The sequence below is a fragment of the Lissotriton vulgaris genome, unplaced genomic scaffold (genome assembly GCF_964263255.1).
Source record: "Lissotriton vulgaris unplaced genomic scaffold, aLisVul1.2 SCAFFOLD_234, whole genome shotgun sequence".
Taxonomy (NCBI): Eukaryota; Metazoa; Chordata; class Amphibia; order Caudata; family Salamandridae; genus Lissotriton; species Lissotriton vulgaris.
The window spans coordinates 820,357-842,525 of NW_028251781.1; the positions used below are offsets into that span (position 1 = coordinate 820,357).

The following is a 22,169-nucleotide window of genomic DNA, read 5'->3' on the forward strand; positions in this document are numbered from 1 at the left end:
TATTAAGATGGGCTGGGCTTACAGGTCAATGTGTGGGCCGGTTTTTTGGCTGTTTGTAGGCCTTCTTGTATGGTCAAGTTGGCTGGTTTTGACTGTTTTTACTGCTGATTTAATTATTATTACCACAATCATTGCCTTCAGCAAGTACAAATGCATGCAGTCTCCCATATCTAGCAAAATACTCATATAGCGTGCCTTTACTAGTTAAAAAATGGCCTAATATGCAAATGTGGGCTACTTTTTTAGTTATTTGGGTTACCAATGGGGGCCACTTTTATTTTGGTGCCCCGGCCTATTTTTTGTTCCGGTCCGAACCTGGACACAGACCACACCTAATAATGGTCTGTGCTTTCGTACGACCCAGCGTGTATTGCACTCTTTTAACACTGCTTTCTCTGACAGTTTACAGTGATTACATAGCTGGAAAGCAAACATTTATTGGCAGCCTTCTGGATACATTTGCAGGAATCTCCAGGTAGCGACAGATTGTAAAACTGGACAGCTGGCCTTGAACTTGACGTACATTAAGCTACTGTAACCTGGCTCTAGGGTGCAGCCAAGGTGCAATTGGAATGGGGCCCTGTGGTGTGAGAGCACCATTTCCACCTGATGCTGCTACAGAGTCATTCACACTGTGGAGCCTGCAGGCCTCCTCTTACTCTAACATTTCTTTTTTCTTGTGAGAGTATGAAAAGGGTGTGGAGATGATGGGTGCCTCCATCGTCTCCATGTGACATGTTTACCTACTAATTTGAAAGCTGCCCTCTGAAATGGAGTGTGGCACATACCTTCAGCCAGCTTGGGCGCAGTTTTTTGGCAAGCAGTTCATGACTATCAATGTATATTGAAAACTGATGCAGATAAGCACGAACTGTATAGGTAAATAAGCTGGCACAAAAACAGAAAGTACACAGGGAAAATATCCTGCATCATGCTGTATGAAAACAGCCTGCATATACACTTAGAACATGTAAGGAGAGCACTCTACACATACACACAGTCTACATGAAAGCAAGTTACCCATTTGTCTGACTTCACACACACACTTTATAGAACCAGCATCCTGCACATACACACAGATTGTATAGCGAAAGGAGCCTGGACATACATACAGTAGGGGCATGGCTATCAATAGTATATTATGTGCGTTGGCACCATGGCCCAGGAGATTGAGAGGGCCAATGCATCACAGTTATAGTTGATTATCACGCCCAAACCAGAGATTGGGGGTCTGTTCCTGTTCATCTTGCTTGCATTAGGACCAGTGGCATCCACGCTACGACTCTGCCATAAACAATTACTAGAGTTTTCTGGGTGCAGATTCGACATATCTTCCGTATGGAGCCACTAATCTTCCAAAACCTGTGTATGAACATACTACAGGCAGGCAAACGCACATGCTCAGACTACTGCTGTTACCAAGCTGATGCCTATTGGATAGTCTTTGGCTGCAGTTTGTCCCAGGTTCTGCTGCCGGTGCAGGGTCAATGAAGTGTTGACAGTCAAGCAGCAAGTCTTTGACTTTACAGTGTTGATGTCACACCACATGGCCACAGGTCCTGAAGCGGAATCTGGCGTCACAGACTTTGATGACGCATTGATCAAGACTGACACGGTGGCGGATCTTCAGAGGCAGTGCTTTGGGGATTGCATTGCAAGTCGTGGTTGTTACATTGAACGTAGTTCATATAGCCTTCCTTTTGTTTACTTTAAGATGCGGAACCCAGCAAACCGAGTTTATTCCATGTGGCGATGCACATTATGTTGTGAAGTGTGTTTCGCAAAAACGAATTTCTCCTTTTTAACTGTTGGGGGTTATTAATATACGATTGCAGAATCCATGGGCGATACATTGCGCATTCGTTCGCCCGAGTACGCTCCTAAGCAAAAACTATGCTCAGATTAATTCAATTGACACTCAGTAAAGTACTGTAAAATATGTCCTCTGACCTAAATAGACAACAGAGGTTTTTTCAACAGTGTTACAGCTTAATGTATGCACTGATGGGGCACTAGGTGATCCAATCTTAAGGGATCCCAGATGGTTGAACACCTCTTTTTAACTCTGAAAGGATGTAAATACTTTTAACCGTGGATGCCTTTACATGTTTTCCCTTGCGTTTTTTCTTTTCAGATGTAGGCCTTTGGAAATGCCAACAGAGCCCACTGGGTAAAACCGTGAGTTTTACCACACCACACACACACTACCCAGGTTAGGGTACGCCTTAGCGTGCGTATACCGCCGGGGATTGGTATTCGGTCCTGATGAAAACTTTGCTAAATTAGCTGATATAAGCAGAAACATTTCGACAAATTATGCACAGTTAACTCTAGGATACAGCTGACTCGCCTTATAGGTCAGCCCAGTGTCCGCACCACTGATTTTAACCATTGCTGGTTGCCCCTCTATTAAAGTTGGTACAGGGTGCAACTCGCTATCTTTTAATCCCCACACAACTCACTTTCCTTTTTTTGCATTATCACTCAGTGAAAAAAAAAACAGCTCCGCTGTAAATACAGGCGTTGCAGCACACCAGGGAGACACTTGGTTTCCCTCGTGGGAACCCGATGATGAAGCATGTCACCAACCAGGTTAGTGAGTGAGGGTTCTTTTAAAAAACAGAGGTTTTTTCCCATCACACCCAGCCCTTGTTACATATATTGTGTTTTCTTGCGCCATTAGTTACTCTTTTGTTGTTAAGGTATATTGTTTTGGGAAAGAAGAGTGATTCCTTTCCCTGACTCTCCCATTGTTTGATACATAAAGAAAGAATATGCCAACTTTCTAAAAGTGGCATTTGCAAAGATGTGTTTTTAAATTGTGAGTCCTGAGATACCAAACTCCAATTGAGAGGAAATAAACACTGGAAACATTTCCCAATTCAGAAGCAGCTGAGCCTTGAAGGTAACTGGATTAATGATTTGAACAGTCTTAAAAGGTCCATAGAATAGAGGTTTTAATTTGTTCTGGGAAAGATAAGAATTCAAATATTTAGAGTATAATCAAATATTATTCCCGATTTCATTGGTAGGAGGAGAGTTACGATGGCCATCAGCATACAGTTTTATCCTTTTCTTTGACTTCTGATGATTAAGAAAAAAATGTTATCTAGCAGTTTTGAACTGTCAAAGCTGGTTGCCACATGATTGGCTCCGGAACCTTCAAAACCAAAGGCAAAGGCTTGAAGACAAGACCGTGGAAACAGATGAATGGCGAAGACTGAGTCATGCTATGGATGAAATAGTTATGGTAAAACTCAGCAATGGTCAAAAAGGAAGACCAGTAACTTTGAGCGGAATTACAGAGGCATCTAAGATATTGTTTCAGTTCTTGGTTTAATTGTTCACTTTGACCATTTGTATGCGGGGTGAAAACCAAAGGACATGGCCTCATCAATCTAAAGAGTTTTGCAAAAAGATTTCTAAAAGCAGGAGTTGTACTGAGAGCTTCACTCTGAAACAATAACTTAGGACAAACCATGCAAAAGAAAAATGTCTTGTTAAAAAATGTGTCCCAAGCTCTTAGCAGAAGGCAATGTCCTAAGGGCTGTGAAAGGAACTGTTTAAAAAAAAGAATCAATGGTGACCACGATGACCCAGTTCACTCCAGAAGGAGGCACAGCTATGATGAAATCAGTAGAAATCGTGTGCCAAAGTTCTGGTGGAATTAGTAAAGATTGAAGAAGTTCTGAGGACTGAGTGAGATTTCTTTCCCTGAGCACAGTCAGACAAGAACCAAAATAGAGTTCAGTATCCTTTCGAACAGAGGTCCAACAAAAGGATCAAAGAATGAATTCCAGAGTAGATTTAATCCCTCTACGACCATTATTTTGAATTTTGTGGCACATCTTGAACACTTCAACTCTCAACTCTTTAGAAGGAACAAATAATGGCATTTTGAAGAAACAAAATGTTCCTTCTTACACACTAGTCCTTGTAAGATTTCCCATTCTTCTTTAGAATAACTGGCTTAAACGTTTTCAGAAATGATTGAGCTACCCAAATGATAATTTGTGGAAAAAGGATATTTTAACCAAACGTTTATCGAGCTTTGGGATGTTCTTAGGGCCAGGAATATGTGTAATGATAAAGTCAAGTTGGTTGAAAAACTAAGTCCACCAGGCCTGCCGACTATTCCTACACTGCATATTCCAGAGACGCTGAAGGTTGTGATGGTCAGTGCGAATTTTCAAAGACTCATAAGCCCCCATCAATAAGTGGATCGAGGCAGCCCTCTGGGGCCCTCACAGTCCTTCCCGGCCTTGAAAGGCCCTGTGTACCACCAGCCCGATACAGCCTTATCCGCTGGCTACGGACAGGAGGCCGGCAGCAGCACCACAATGGCATTACACCCAGAAAGACAGTTTACACAAGATTTTGAGGACAAAAATTTGAATTTTAAATTATTATGTGCTCTAATTGGAGCATCCCATTTATTTGATGTACTTGTCTAAAGCTTTTCAAGATATTTCTGGTTCACTGTAGACTATGTTTACTTTTATTTGGGCTGTGCTCATTGTGCACCCCGATCAAATCCCCACTTACACAGGACAAGTAAGGTAAACATAGAATATAGTCCTTACCTCCTGGTTCTACCGCAGTTTTTATCTAGTAGCAATGTTCTTCTTATCTAATCACTTAAGGAGATGAAGTAGCTCGGAATTCTTAAATGAAATCTGTGATGTCAGAAAAGATATTGGGCCAGATGTAGGTCGCCAATTACCGGTCGGTAACGGCTGATTTCGGCCGTTACCGGACGGTAATTGTTTTTTGAGATGTAGGGGGCCCCAATTTTACTGATTCTGTAAATTTACCGAATCAGTAAATTTACTGAATCGGTAAATTTACAGAATCTGTAAAATACCGACTCAGTATATTTACAGAATCTGTAATTCCTGATGTAGGTGGCACAGTTTGCAGTGCCACAGGCCCTTAGGAATTCTTATTTTACCATGCAATCCTATTGTGTGGTAAAATACCGAATTCCAGTGTACATGCACATATGTGCATGTACACCTATGCCATGTGACACACAGACATGCCCTTAGGGCATGTCTGTGTGCCACATGGCACACAAGCCTGCAATCTGGGTGCTACAGGGTGTCAAAGTGACACCCCGTTCCCCCAGCCAGGATTCGGTATTTACCGATTCTGTAAATACAGAATCGGTATTTCCCATTGATTCCTATGGGCTTCAAGGCCCATAGGAATCAAGAGGAAATACCGATTCGGTATTTACCGAATCGGTAAAGGTAATTCTAAAATAAGAATTACCTACATCTGCCCTCTTCCTATTTACCTACTCTTAAATACCGAATCGGTATGATTCGGTATTCAAGAGTCGGTAAATCGGAATTACCTACATCGGGCCCTTCGTCACTGAAAATGTCTGTTTACTATCAAACAGTACATGTCTGTTTAACGTTAATGTTTAAAGCATCTCTTACCCTAGAATTACTTCTCTTTTTTGGTCAGGTGTTTGGTTATCCATTGTTCTGTTATTGTTCCATTCACATTTTTCTTCCACCCACTACAGCATGAGGCAGTGGGCAGTCTACCTCAGCCAGTGATTACTAAATTTGCTGTGAGTGATGGTATTCTACCTATTTATAATGAGCAAATCCACACACAAAGTAGATCCTTTCAGTGTCAGGGACCACTATGGCAATGTCTAAATTTTTGTTTTTAAGCACTGTTTGTTTTTAAATAAAATATTTGCTGCGAACTGAGAAGCTTCCACAACAATATAGTTATTCAGAAAATAGAACAAGCATGGACAAAGGCTGAAGTCTGACAGCAAATGCCAGACCTATTAGTGTTGCTAATGCTTGTTCTTTATTGCCGCTCTGCTGTGAATTACAGTATGCACACAAAGCATGTACACTCTTTGCTTTTCTTTGTAGCTTATTGCAGGTGAACATAAAGCATGATATAGTGCTACCCGGGCCCTGATAGAATAGAGATGTTGTTCTCTTGAATGCCACAACATTATTTGCCTGGGAGGCTGCTTTATCAGCCAGTTTATGCCTTAAAATTGCTCTTTTGCATTTTTGGGCACATGGGCAGAATCAGACTTCAGTCCACTTAACCAAATGGACTTGTATGTTCAGTCCATCACTGGCCATATGCCCATGAAGGGCAACAAAAAAACCTAAAAAAGTTCCTTGTTACATGTTCTGGAACCGGCTTACAACACGTATGTAGCTGTAACTTTTGTGGAAGCTCTGAATTATTAGTATAATTCAACTACATATCCAACTCATACATATATACACATTTACCCTTGTGAATATTCACTAATTCATGCATACATGGGTTACAATGTAATCCATGTGCTAGTTGTACCTGCGTGTAGAAAAGGTTTTCTGAATCCAACCACAAAATATTGCAAATTGTGTTGGAATGTGTTATAGCTGCTGCTCAGCCAGTGTGACTGTGGTGTGGAATGTTGATAAGTGAGGGAGTCAGTTGGAGGATGGACTGAGCAGCATGATGACTGCTCCTAGTGGGGCTCTACATACCATCTATCATAATAAACATTTTACATAATCTACCCTGGACTACTGGACATCTTTTCAATAAATATATTTGACAACGATTTGAAGACGGATTAAGATGAACCTGCGTGTGTTATTTGAGTGAAAGAAGAAACTAATGAAACAAAAGAAGGAGTACTACTGAAAGAAGAAATACAACTGAAAGAAGGAAGTTAAATGATCTTTAGAATACATAAGCAACTTGAAGTTCAGAGTATGATGGTATGCCCTTTAGCCCCAACAGTGTCCTATACTACCGGACAACCTAACAGCCAGGGCATGGTTGAATTCAATCCTTTCATGAACTCAATGTCAGTACATGACCAGATGGCAGAGGATAGCAACCACTTTGATGCTTGGACTACTCCTGCGCATGTGTCCCTGCCAGCGGTCTGTGAGGATGTGGGATTCTGGGCTGTTTCTTGCATGCTAGAAGTGTCTGAAGCGCACATTCAGCAGATCGCTCTGCCACAGAAACATGGGGAACCTTCGATTTGGTTGGTGTCAATGTATGTACTTGGAGCTGGTGTGGAGGAGATTGGGGCGTTAGTACGTGACGTCGCTTTGGGGCAAGCTTTGTACAAGCTTTGGCAGCAGCGCAAATTGTCCGATAGCTGTGCGAGTTTTGAATTACCTGTGGCATGTGGTGCAGTTCTGTGGTGCGTGGAGCAGCTCAGTGGCGCCTGTAACAGTATGGCGGTGCAGTACCTGTTAGAGAGACATTGAACCGCGTGTACATGACCAGAGCCACCAGGTCCTCTTTACGTTTGCGTGCCTTCATCCTGTACTCGCCAATCAAAGCTGAACTGGTTTCCTGAGCAACTGCCTTGCTTTTGCGTATATTTGCTTGGGAAGGACTTTTATATCGGAAGGAAGTTCCACGAGAACAGACGCATGGCAGTATCGGAAGGAAAGTCCATTCACCTTCGTCGTTGGGAAGATGTACATTTATTCGCGTGGTGGTCACGACATTGTGGGAAGTATTCCCTGCTGGTCTTTGTTTGTGTAAGGACTCGGAGGACACTTTATGGGACAGAATGCAAGGTAGCCTTTGGATGTGCTAACTCTAAGGGAGACATATGAATATGACCGTCAGTAGCAGGGAGCAACTTGGTCGAGTCGGAGGTCACACTGAACACCCTGGTCATAACCCAAAGTGATATTTAGTCCTGGGAGGCATTGAGGTAGTGTGGCTCACTGGTTAGAGGCGGCAGACCCGAGAGCAGAGGACGGCCCGGGACCAGGGTTCGATTCCCGGCGCGGCAGGTTTCTGGACCAGGGTCAGCGGACTCGATAATTCTCTCGCCTCGGTGCCCACTCTGATCAGCGATCACACTCGGCAACTCTGGGCATTAGCTTGCCTCATCCTCACTAACGGCCCCACCAGACCGCCGGGGATGCCTGGTCTCACCCTGGAGATACCCATTAAGGGACCATCTCTCAGGGAAGCCAGGAAGGGTTTCGCAGCGGTCGAAGCGCCTTGGGACCCTACGGGTAAGTAGTGCGCTATATAAATGCCTATACATTTACATTTACATTTACATTTACATATGACTTTGAACAATGCTGGTGTACCAACAGTAATGTCATGTTTTCTTCTCATGTATTTGTGCCGCATATGCTCATTGTGGTGTGCTTTCATATGTTTCACCATATTTAAACATTTTTACCTACATGTTTGACATGATGTGCTGTGTTATGTATGATGTAAGGATGTAGCCGTTGCTTGTCATTTTATTTGTTTTGTTCTTCCCATAAAATAACAACATATTTATTACTAGTGATGTATCCTTGGGGATGACTTTGAGGTGGTAATTCACTCATTTTGTACTAGTGTGTGTTTTGGTATGGTGATCAGTGGGTAAGGAGCAGTCATTCATGTTTTATGACTCTATGTGGTTGTGGGACGGTGTCGCGATTAGGTTGGTGTCCACCACTCTGTGATTGTGGGATGGTGCAGTAATATCACCGGCCATTGTAGTTTCTGTATTGACTTTATAAGTAGTAGTCATGCAGGATAGAAGTGCAGAGCTAAGCTCAAACTACTTGCAGCAAGTAGGTGTGCCACCCTATCCATGGAAGTGTGGGTGAAGAGCAGAGTTGACGTTGTTGTTCCACCCTACCTATGGAGTAAGGATGAAGGGCAGGGTTGAAGCCACATGACTGATGTGAAGTGTTGTTCCACCCTTACTACGGGTTAGGGTGAAGGGCAGGGTTGAAGCCAAATGACTTATGTGAAGTGCTGTTCCACCTTTACTATGGGTTAGAGTGAAGATCAAGGTTGAAGCCAAATTATGTATGTGAAGTGTTTTTCCACCCTTACTATGGGTTAGGGTAAGTTCAGAGTTGAAGCTAGTTGACTTATATGTTGTGTTGTTCCACCCTTACTATGGGTTAGGGTGAAGTGTAGGGTTGAAGGCAAAATATATGCGTGTATAAAGTGTTGCCCCACCCTACTACGGGTCATGGTGAGGGGACATCGTTTAAGTCAAGGTGGTTCACCAGTTTAGGTGTTTCATCTGTCCTGTTCTCTTGTTCTTTTGCTATAGGCTATCCACTACTGCACCCCTGTGATTGGTTCCATACTTGTTTCTTTATGTCTGTCTGGCCAGCTTGCATGTCTGCAGCATTTTGGGGTCTGTTTGAGGATTAGTGGTTTGGTAGAGAGTGTATGCTGTGTTCTGGGTAGAAATGGGGAAGGGGTTATTTTCAGTATGATTATTTGCTGTTGTTACATTCATGGTCCGTTGCAATTATTATGTTCCTTTTTCAGTTACACATAATGCTTGCAATGTTTTCATCTGTTTTTCACATGCACTTTTAGTGTATGTTTCTTGCCTTGTTGTGCATAATGCATGCAATGTTTTCCACCTATTATCTTCATGCATCTGCATTGCTTCGCATTGCAATATGGTAAACACCATGCATGAGTCTAATGTTATTCTGTGAAAATAAGGGAGATGTGTTATACCTGCTGCTCAGCCAATGTGACTGTGGTGTGGTGTGTAATGTTGGTGTGTGATGATGTTGAGGAATGTGATGAATAGAGAGATCTGCATCTAGATGGGAGGGAGGAGTTGCACCTGAACCTTGAATAGGGCTGTGCCTGCCTTCCACAATGCTGGCTCCACCCCCTGGGGAGCGGCTAATGTCTCTAATAGCAAACTCCTTAGTGGTGAGGTCAGCCAATTTCACTATATTAGGTGACCTCAATCTTCATTTTGATCTGTCTCAAGACCCTACTATCAAAAACCTCTTGGCCGACTTTGCTGCCTTACAACTCAATTCTCTAATCCAGGCCGCCACACACTCGGCCGGGCATATATTAGACCCTGTTTTCACTAACATCCCGGAGGTTAAGACAGAAGTGCCCAAACCTATGGGATAGACAGACCATTATCCTATTAAAATGACTTTGTTAGTTAGAGAAACGTTTAATAAAACTGAGCCAACTTGACGCCTTAAGAGACCTTGGCATAAACTTTCAACCAGTGACCTGCACGTCACTCTAGGAGAATTCTAACGTGAGGCAAACTTGGACATCAACACGACTTATAATGCCTTTCAAGATTGGATTACTAGAGGACTAGATGTTCTCATCCCAGCCAAATGAACCAAAGGGCGCAGCTCTCCCTCCAACCCATGGTATAACGACACCCTGAAATCCATGAGAAAGATTGCAAAAAAGCCGAGCGAATATGGAGAAGGGAATACAATAATAGAGACAAAGCTTCTACCTATCCAAACAGAAACTTTACCATAAAGCTATCGGCTCCGCATGCGCCTCCTTCTATGCAGAAGAAACTAACTCTAGGCGCAGCATTGTGAGGACCTTGCCACGTTCTTTGTAGAGAAAGTGCAAAGAATATACAGATCATTTCCACAGCACTCTCCCAACCCTCCTAACTTCACTAACTCCATTTCTAATGGCACCACCATGACGCTCATTACCAGAAATCTCTTATGAGTACCTAACTAAACTCTGCAGGAAAGTTAAGTCTGGCTCTCCAGCAGACCCGATGAGGCCTACCCAATTCATGGAATAATTCGAATTTTTTCTGCCTTCCCTGGCCTCCATACTGAATCTCTCCTTTTCTTCGGCTAGTGTCCCGACTGTTTGGAAACAAGCTTGGGTCTCCCCTATTATCAAGAAGCCCACCTTAGGCCCTTCCAAACTGGAAAACTTCAGACCTATCTTGCTGCTCCCATGGCTGTCTAAACTTGCAGAGGCTCATGTTAACAACGTCCTGTCCCTACATATGGATCAAAACGACATCTTGGACCCATCTCAAAATGGGTTCAGACCAGGCCACAGCACCGAGTCTGCCCTCCTGGCTACGACTGAACATCTCCGGATGATCCTCGATGCCGGTCAGAGTGCTGCGCTGATTCTATTAGACCTCAGCGCAGCCTTTGACACGGTATCCTATAACATTCTGTTAAATCGTCTGGCGACAGTAGGGATTGCCGGTCTTGCCCTGGAATGGTTCTGTTCCTTCCTGAAGGACAGATGCTTCTGGGTGTCAGCTCCCCCGTTTCTTTCAAAACCCCATCCCATCGGACAGGGAGTCCCGCAGGGCTCTGCACTAAGCCCATCCCTTTTCAATCTTTACGTGCAGCCACTTGCGGCAGTGGCTAAAGAGTGGGACCTAACGCTGGTGTCATACGCAGATGACACGCAGCTGGCCATCACTCTCACGGAAGGCCCTTACACTTCGACCTCAAGATTTAGGGATGACCTTGCTGCAGTAGCCCAGTGGATGATGGACAACTGCCTGCAGCTCAATGCAGGCAAGACAGAGGTGCTGCTCCTCGGAAGGAACACCAGCTACTGGAATGAGCACTGGTGGCCCTCGTCACTAGGCACTATTCCACCACCCAAATCCTTGGTCAAAAACCTAGGCGTCTGGATGGACTCCTCACTCAGCTTTCAGACCCACACAAAAAAAGTGGCAGCTACTTGTGTGGGCCTGCTGAGGAGTCTCAGCCCTATACTCGGTTTTTTTTACCCTAAGGTTCGCCAACTCATTGTCCAAGCCACAATTTTCTCCCGCTTGGACTACGCCAATGTTCTACTTCTTGGCGCCAATAAAGGGGAGATAGCGCGACTGCAACGCGTGCAGAACTCTGCGGCAAGAGCCTTGGTTGGTCTTCCCCGCAGATGCTCGGCCAGAGCCACTATCCGAAAGCTGCACTGGTTACCTATCGAATCCCGAATCGAGTTCAAAACCCTCATTATGACATTCAAAATACTCAAATCCGGATGCCCAGAACTTCTGCGACCACTCCTTACACCGTACGTGCCTCGGCGCAACCTGCGCTCATTAGGCCAGCACCTACTGATTGTACCCCGTACAAAGCTTTGCCGCACTGGTGGTCGCTCCTTTAGGGTTTTGGGAGCCAAGCTCTGGAACGCTCTGCCACTGAACATCCGCTCTCTGGAAAACTTGTCTACTTTCGGAAGGCCATCAAGACCCACCTGTTCCCCTCTCCTTAGGACTCCTGTATATCCCACTCCTTTCTTTCCTCAGTATAGTGTCTGTGGTTCATCAGCGCCGGGACGCCTCTTTGCTGGGGCAGCTGTTGCACTCTACCAAAATTATAACATAACATAACATACTCTACACACTGAAAGAAGAGAAGGAGTCCTGTAAACAAAGTGCTCCAGGACTGTACTTGCCTTCCACAATGCTGGCTCCACCTCCTGTGGGGCGTCTGATGTGCATGCCCTGCACTGTAATGGGAAAGAAGTCTGGTAAACAGAGTGCTTCAGAACTAGTTTGGACTGGGCAAAGGCCCCTCAGAGAACAAAGATTTTGGGGTGTAAATATTGGGACCCTGATCCCAAGAATTAGATCACTTTGTACTACAATAAGAAACCTTTACTGAGGAGAGGAACCTGACGAAACTGAGGAGAGACTATTTCCAAGCTGAAGGGCTGCTTGGGGGATTGGCCTGCAGTGGTTGCCTTACTGCCAAAGGAAGGAGAAAGGAACTTTGTGTACTTTGCTTTCCACTTATGAAGGATCTCCAATGGCTTGGAAAAGAGTTTGCCTCCTGCTGAAGTCTCAGGGACAACAGACTTCACCCCTCAGCTCCCCAGAGTTCTTTAGTTGTGCCTGCTGCTGTTTTGGGCCTTCAAAAGAGCTGGAAGCGCGACTCAACGAGAAGAAGCGTGTCACCCGCCGTCGCAACTCCGAAGAAGGGTGTCGCCGCTGCAATCCACGCATCGAACCGAGAACTTCTCGCATTCCAGAGAAGCGTGCCGCATCTGGAAGATCTTCAGGTCTTTATTTCTTTGTATCTGAACTTTGCCGCATTTCCCATTGCTGGGACATTGCTTGTCGTGGAAGCGCAACGCAACCTAAGGTACATTGACGCAGAGTGTCGCATCTAAGAACTGAACTGAACTAAGCTTAAATCTACCATCTTAAAGTAATCATAGTGTGTATTTTTGTATTTTATGGTCTTGTGGTAACTCTATATAAAGTCTACCTATTTTTGATATAAAACCTGTGTGGTGTCCATTTGTAGTGTTGTCACTGGGTTACTGTATGTGGTCCCAACTGCTTAACTTTCAATGCCTCTGAAGTAAAGCCCTTCTGCTCGTGCCAAGCTACCAAGGGGGTGAGCAGGGGTTATTTTAAGAGTGTAATCCCCTTATCCTGACTAGAGGAGAGGGTCCCTATTTGTCACAAGTACCTACCTGTGCCAACTAGAGACCCCATAATCTAACAAACATTTTTCCTGAAAAAGTTCTGGAGGACCTATAGACGTGAAGTTTAGTGGTGGACTCATTTAAAGGTGAAAGCCAAGTCAGCCAGAGAGATAGCTTTTGATTGGTACTTTATGATGAGTGGGTCAGGCAGGTCCTTTCTGAAACTCACTTAGTTTTATTGACCTCTAAAGCCTGGGGCTGACTTGTTCCTTAGACGGGGTAAGGGTTTGAGGGATCCTCGTCTATGCTTTAATTGTCTGGGTTTACTTTGGCAGAGTTTTGCCCGCTCATATAAAACTGTTATTGCTGTCAGGGTCCTTGAAAACCAAGATCTCGTACACTAAGCAGCGTGAAACATTGTTTGGTGTTCTATTCAACTCTGTATTTTATTTTGATTAGTACAAAGTTTCGATAAGTTGTAAAAAACATGAAACTTATGGCATCGGTCTCGCTAGCTGACATCGACATCCCCAGTATAACACACGAGGCTATGCAAGACCTAGAGGTAGACCAGACAGAGGAAGAAATTCAGTTGTCGATTCAGGCATTGCAATCAGGCAAAGCGCTGGGTCCCAATGGACTACCCGTGGAATGGTATAAAGCAATGGCCTCGGAGCTCAGTAGACCCCTACTGGACATGTATATGGAGAGCCGGGAAAGGGCGGAATTGCCGCTTGATCAGCGCACGGCCACGATTATAGCCATACCGAAGCCGGGAAAACCCCCAACTGACTGTACCTCATATCGCCCAATATCCCTGCTTAATGTAGAGGCCAAGGTACTAGCCAAACTTCTGGCCAACCGTTTGATGCCACACCTGCACACCCTGATCCACCCTGACCAATCAGGCTTTATGCCCCACAGAAGTACAGCACTGAATCTCTGGAGGGTTCATGGGGTACTGGCTCGTTCACACCTCCTCTCGGAGAAGGCAGTAATTCTCTCCCTCAACGCCAAAATGGCTTTTGATCTAGTAGAATGGGAATATCTCTTTGTGGTACTTGCGCGTATGGGCTTTGGGCCGAAATACATAGCCTGGATACGACTACTCTACACGAAACCGGTTGCGCAGGTGGTGGCCAACGGCCACATCTCGCTGACATTCCCGTTGGGCAGGGGGACTAGGCAGGGATGCCCCTTGTCACCCTTACTCTTTGCGTTGGTACTCGAAACCTTGGCAATCCTAATTAGGACAACGCCCTTATTCAGAGGCATTAAATGGGAGGAAGGATGGGAGGATAAAATATCACTGTATGCGGACAACATGCTCGTTTATATGGTCGACCCTGATGTCGGAATCCCAGCCCTACTGGATCTCTGCAACATGCACGGGAAGTCTTCAGGCTATACCCTGAACTGGTCAAAATCAGTGATATACACGCTGAAGGGCCCGGCACCAGGGCTACAGGAAGACTGCCCTTTGGCAACGTCAACGACCTCCTTTAAATACCTGGGCATTGTCGTCACGCAGGATGAAGCAGCCTTCTTTACTAATAACTTAAAACCACCTATGGATCGCCTACGTGCAGACGTTAAGCACTGGGCAACTTTACCCCTGACCCTCCTAGGGAGGGCAGCCTTGTATAAAATGATGGCTCTCCCCAGGTTCCTATATGTATTGGAAAACACCCCACATCTTGTCCCACCGCGATATTTCAAACAAATTGCGGTGTTAGTCTCCAACCTGCTCTGGAATAATGGCCCGGCACGTATAGCCTACGACAAACTGGTAAAAAGTTGGTATGAGGGGGGGATTGCGCTGCCCAACATACAGCTATATTACTGGGCAGCTCAGCTTAAAATAATTAACCAATGGATCCACGCCCCGAGAGATGACCCAGCATATCAGGCAGATTGGTCACAGCTGGGGGCGGACTGTATGCTCTTAGTGCTAAATAATAAACCGCAGCTTAATCATCTGATCGGTCCAACGCGGCACACAGCAGCCCTGTGGCACATAGCGCAGGCACAACTGGGCTGGAAAGGGAAAATCACTAAAATGACACCACTGTGGGACACAAGGTCACTGGGGACCCTTAGATTGTGTAAAGGATTTGCGCAGTGGGACCAAATAGGCATTTCCACGGTAGGGGACCTTTGGGACAAAGACATGGTAATAACATTTCCACAGCTCCAGCAGCAACATGGCTTTAGATCCACTGAAACATATAGTTACGTACAAATCAGACACGCACTACTCCGGGCGATTCCAGCGGGAACTGACATACCAGATTCCTCACCACTGGAGGATAGACTACTGATAGACTTTATGCAAGAAAGCGCGACCTCCCTCACGTACAAAAAACTGATCAACAACTTGGAGGACCCTACACTGAAACTCAAAGAAAAATGGGAGGGGGAGGTAGGTGAGGCGGACGAATCGGAATGGAATGAGGCATTAGCCTCCCAGAGAGAGGTGGGCATTTCGGCAAAGTTCAGACTGGTGCAACTCAAATTTTACACCGCATCTACTATACTAGAACGCTGCTCCACAAAATACATAGAGCACCACATCCCTTTTGCTTGAGGGGCTGCGGGGAGGAGAACACTATTTCATACATTATGGGACTGCCCACATATACAGGAATTCTGGAGGCAAATAATGCGTACAATCTCCCAAACACTTAAGATTTCTGTTTTGCCTGAACCACGCAAATGCCTCCTAAACATCTGGGATCCCAACGACCTAGACAGATATGGACTAATTTGGGCTACATTGGCCATGACAGTGGCTAAGCAAGATATCGCGCAGAAGTGGGGGGCTCCGGAGCTACCCACTGTGAACAGATGGGCTAAAAATATGGATATACTGATGGTTACGGAGAGGGCGGTATATGTCCTTCGAGCTTCCCCCCGTAAGCGGAACAAGGTATGGGCGGCATGGAATGTCTATAGAGGAGAGATATGTGAACCTCTGCCGCAGGGAGATGAACTGGACTCCGAGGGGGAAGATGAGTAACGGATAGGGCTGGGGATGGCTGCCTGAGCGGACCAAATGCAATGGCGTTCTGGAACACTGTAACTGAGCGGTGACGGAAGGGCATGGAGGCTTGCTGATGGGGAGAATAGTGTGGAAGCATACTTGAAAATGATAACTTTTGTTTGGGGGGGGGGAGTTTTCTTAGGATCAATAAGATGGGGGCTCATGTTAAGCAACACACCACGGGAGATAATTTGGTAAACTCCGATGACTGATATCTGGACATATAAGAATGATTACGTAAGTTTTAGTGTGGGTAGGTAAAGTCACTGATAGAAGTTGTCTGTTACATACTGTAAAATACGAAGATATAACTATGTACAAAACGACTACATGATTGAATGTACCAGGATAAATGCTTAATATGCCTTAATGTTAATAAAGATTTCCCCCCCAAAAAAAACATGAAACTTTGTTGCTTGTTTTGTCTCAGGTTTCCAAAAATGTGTGCAAGGTATACCGCAGCTCGGTGGCACAGCTTTTGCAGACAGCAATGTTTCATTTTCTTGACCTACTTTTTAAAAATGTATTTAGCATTCTTGTGGGGTGCCTGACAGACAGCTCTGGAAGCAGCAGTTCTCTGCCGTTAAGATGCAGGCACCAGGATCGCCGTCCAATCATAGTATAAATAGCGGTGCAGTGTCCATCATTCAGCATCTCTATAAAATGAGCCCAATGTGTCTCTGGTGTAATCCCAAATTGAAGGCTGTGCAGTTCATATTTCCAGCCTAGGTACATGCACCTGCATCAACTTTTTGGCCTCTAACGAAATGCTGATTGCAGCTGGTTGTTATGGTGCCAGCGCCGGCTGTAGGGCGGTGCGACCGGTGCAGCTACACCTGGCGCTGAACTCAACAGGCGCTGTGTTTAGATTAGCCTACGGTGTTAAAAGCAGATGCTGCAGAGTTTCCAGGCAGCAATAAAATTGTCAAGATTACTCTGGGGATTGATGTTCCTCATGGAAAGATGGCGTTTTTGTCTAGTTGCAGTTTGGACTCATAAAGTAGCACAGAGGGTTAATGTGCCTGCTGCGGAGAATGCAGACCAGAGAACTGTATCTTTTATGGATAGCTCAGTTGAATACTGCTTTTGTCATGGTATCCTTTTTGTTACTTGCACTTCTTAACTTACAATGCTAATATGAACTGTCTTCAAAGAGATACACTCAAACTACATTGTATAGGTTAGGACTTTGTTTTTTCCACAGTCTTTCATTATCTTCTTCTAATGTAGCTGAAAAGGGTTCATTTGGTTTGATCTACATTCTCACTAGTAAAGCCTTTCCCAAGCAGCACTTTACAATAAAATATATGTGGGAGAGGAGCTATGAAGAGATGAGGTGCTCTGTTGACGGGTGGGAATCCATGGAGGAGGTCATTGGTGGGGGAGGCATCAGAAATATAAGTATCGCACCGGGAACCTCCATCTCTAAAGCCAGCCCTAAGCGGTGCTTTGCCAGAAGGAGCCTGTCCCATGTTTCTGTCCCTTAAACTCGCTTTAAAACACCTTAATGAAATAATCATTATTCTTCATATTTCATTGACATTATTTTAGAAAACAAATTCTAACATTCGTACAGTTTGATTCGAAAAATAACCTTTTTTCATTTTTTTAAATGCCTTTGACCCTTTTTCTTTAATATGCTAGATCATAAACTCCTCTTATGGCCATATTTGTAATTAATTCCTGTTTGACAGGTACATGTTTTGTCAGAAGTAAGTTCTGAAATAACGCCTGATGAGGATTTAAAAGTTCAGTGAGTAGCAAGGATTTACCATAGGTAGACTCAGGACTTAAATTATAGGGTTCCAAATTCCTCAAGGTTATGAGATCAAGTCTCAACCGCAAATAAGAGTGTATGTTGTGCACATCTAAGTACTGCATAGCTCTAGGATTCCAATATGCATGATGTTATCATAATTGTTTTATATAAGGTGCTTCATAACCACAAGGGCAGAACAACAATATATTTGATGCCTTGTATAGCAATCCTCTTGCTACCAGTGGTTGCTCACAAATGTTCACCAGCATTTTTTATTGGTACTGATTTTTTTACCAGTAGTGTCCCGAGTCCATGTTGCAATCTAATTGGATGAACAATTTACTTCGATTCAGCACTTGACTCTTTGGTGGTAGGGAAGTTGATCAATTGAGGTTTACTATAGGACGCAGCCGGGATTAAAGTTTTCAGATATGGCATGGCTCAGTAAGCAATAAAGATCATTCAAATGAAGAACATCTTTTTTATTTGTAGTTTTCTTGTCTTGTACTTTGTTCTTCAGTCTTGGTACATTACTTCATGTACATCCATTCATCTTTTTCAGTAAATCCCAATGCATTTCGGTATAGCAATACCTTCATCAGGGGAATACTGTAATCAAAATCAATGCAATAACAATCAGGGTTTTGAACAAAGGCATTTCTTTTGTTCCGACGTATTCCACTAACAAATTGGAAAACTGAAGTTGCATTATTTAAATTCATGAGAAAACTTCGGTTACAGTGGTTTTTCCACACGATTAACACAGAGTCCGCAACCCCAGCCACCACACCAGAAAAACCACAGGTCTTCAGACCTAAGAGCACTTTTATGGCTCCATTTTCACACAAGGCTTTGGATCTATTTGAAACCTTGGTAAAGAAAGATGTAGAACAGATCTCAACCACAAAGACTAGACAAAATAACTTGACCAAATCAGAACATCAAACCTTGGTAAAATTGGCACAGAATGATATGTTAAAAATTGTCCCGGCAGATAAAGGAGGAGCACTGGTTGTACTTAACCATTCTCATTATCTGGCAAAGGTCAATCAGCATGTTACCGATGAAGACACATATATCAAATTGGATACCGACCCCACAGTTCGTTTTCAAACTATTCTGAACACGATTCTTGAAAGAGCACAGGAGATGGGTTGGATAGATGAGCAAACCCGCAAATTCTTGACTGTCCAATACACCAAGAGGCCTCATATATATATGGTGCCCAAAATGCACAAGAATCCAGCAGACCCCCCATTCAGGCCAATTGTGGCAGGATGTGGGTCTCTGCATGAACCATTAGGCAAGTTTTTAGATCATTACCTACAACCATTAGTACAACAATGGAGCACGTACATACAAGATACCACAGACTGTTTAAAAAGGATTGGTGAAGTGATTATAATACCAGGAGAAAATGTTTTGTTATGCACTGTGGACATATCTGCCTTGTATACCTCTATCCCTCATCAGGAGGGCATAGAGGCTGTTGAATGGATGTTATTACAGCATGATTATGATGAAGGTACAAATGTTTTTCTCCTAGAATTGTTGCATTTCTGTTTGTACCATGGATATTTCAGATGGCAAGACAGTTTTTACCTACAAAGGACAGGTACTAGCATGGGTTTTACTGGAGCACCAACTTTTGCTAATATATTCATGGCAAAGTATGAGAACGAGAACATTTTGCAAAACCCCCAAGGGTCACAACATCTTAAGCTTTATGTCAGGTACATAGACGACATCCTTATGGTGTGGGATGGTACACATGAGATGTTAGAAAACTTGTTGACAGAGTTAAATTGTTGTCATGACCAAATTAAGATCACATACTCCGTTGATGATAAATCCATCAACTATTTGGACATACTCATCGAAAACAAAGGAGATGGCCTACATACAAGACTGTACAAAAAACCACAGACCGCAATAGTGCATTACACTATAGCAGCTTCCACACACTATCCTTGAAAAATCACCTACCTTTCTCACAATTTTTACGTGCACGCAGAATTTGTTCACAGGAAGAACAAGGTATTCAAGAGATGGAGGTTATGGTTCAGGCATACAAAGAGAGAGGCTATCCAGAAGAGGTATTACAGCAGGCTAAACTCAAAGCCAGCCAGAAAGATAGACAGGAACTGCTTGTAAAAACAGTTAGACAACCACTTCAGAGGGAGGTATTTGTAATCAAACACTCCACATCGAGTAGATTCATTAAGAAAAGCATTTTGAAAAGATGGGAAGTGATTGAACAAGAGACAGACTTCAAAAATGTGTTTCTTGACAAACCACTATTTGCACACACCAGATCTAAGAACATAAAAGAGATATTAAAAGACTCTCAGATCAACACAGGCAATGCACGACATAGAGGCATGGTAAAGTGCCACAACTGTGGTCACTGCGGCAACGTAATGACAGGGGATGTGTTCACACATCCACAGACAGGCAAACACATACAGCTAAGACACACGTCAGACTGCAACACCAGCAGAGTAGTCTATGCCATTAAATGCCCTTGCGGGCTGGTATATGTGGGTAAAACCACAAGAAAAGTCAAGGTCCGTATAACGGAGCACAAGAGCCTGATAAGAACGGGGAACCCTAAATCTAACTTGGCAATGCATTGGAAAGAGAGACAACACACCATCCCACAATTGCGTTTCACAGTGTTAGAAAGCATTAATCAGGAGGTACATGCTGATACCAATCGCCAATTATTGCAAAGGGAGACATACTGGATTCGCAGTTTGAATACGCTAGAGCCGCGGGGACTCAATGACAAAAGTGAATTTGCATGTTTTCTGTAAATAAACATATGTATTGAGTATTGTTATTATCATGGTTTGTACGGCAACTTTGTCATAACCAGCACTCACTTAGTGGTAGATGTCAGTATTTTATTCATTTTTCATTCATTTTTTACACTTAGTTTATGTTCATTTTTTCATAGATCTTGTCATCAGACCCCATATGTGGTTTCACACATATTTAACATATGCCCTATTCGTTTTTGCTCCTCTCTTGAATCTCCGTTACCTATACGTTATTGACTAGGCAAACATGGCGCTCGCTGTCAGTTCCAATAGTCCGTTTTTAGTGTTAACCCGGAAATGGTAGTCTATTCATTAGGATGGGTCAGAGACGGCGTCTCTGAGCGCAAGATGATGAGACAAGCAACTAGTTCCCAGTAGCGAGGTAATGAGAAGCACGGACGCGGGTTAAGGTTGGGAGATCAGTAGACCCGTTAGCGGGACATTAATGGCATCGCACATTTTTTTGCAGTTGCTGGACACGAAAGGCAAGACTCTTTGACGTTTAACTTCGGGGGAGAACATTCACGGATATAGGTAGGCGGTAACTGGTTTCTGCTTTTGGCGTCTTTTTAGTTATGGTCAGCACAGTTAGCTACCATCTTGTTTCATTACTTAGGAACATCATACGTGGCACAGTACAGTCGCTTACTGCATCGAGTCAGGTACATATTCTCTGGGCTTGAGTATAGCGTGACACGTGGTGGCTTTCACTTCTTGCTTTTAGACACATTGGTGGAGGTAGAGCTAAGCTGGTACTCGTTTTGACAAACTTGCCTTAGAGGTGATATACACTTGAGGTGGAGTCTGGGGCTCCCGTATTTTCAATTCTGATTATTGTTATTGCATTGATTTTGATTACAGTATTCCCCTGATGAAGGTATTGCTATACCGAAATGCATTGGGATTTACTGAAAAAGATGAATGGATGTACATGAAGTAATATGCCAAGACTGAAGAACAAAGTACAAGACAAGAAAACTACAAATAAAAAAGATGTTCTTCATTTGAATGATCTTTATTGTTTCTTGAATGCAAAAAACATATTGACAATGATTTGGTTGAATGAACTTTTATAACATTTGATACTATAGATCATTGTGGCTTATAGAGCACCCCGCGGGGGCTTGTGAAAAGTGCGTCGTTTTCAGACAGTTTCTGTTTGTGTTATATGTTAAGTTACTGACTTGAGCCGGTCAGGTTAAGCGACAGCACCTAGAAAGAAGGAGTACTAGATTCGTATTTTCAAAAAAGGAGTGCAGAGTGTCAATCTCAAGACATATGGCTCAGTAAGCAACATACCACAAAGTCAATGTCCAGCCAGTACTATACCTTTGAAGAAGATTAGGAAATG

General features: G+C 43.8%; 1 long non-coding RNA gene across 1 annotated transcript in view; it reads left to right on the forward strand.

Moving 5' to 3' along the window:
* The window catches only part of LOC147662767 (uncharacterized), a 75,129-nt gene extending 53,355 nt beyond the window's left edge, over window positions 1–21,774 (forward strand). The window contains exon 3 of the long non-coding RNA XR_015305499.1: window positions 21,680–21,774. This is a non-coding gene — a long non-coding RNA (uncharacterized LOC147662767). The remainder of the gene's footprint in view (window positions 1–21,679) is intronic.
* The last annotated feature ends 395 nt before the right edge of the window (window positions 21,775–22,169 follow it).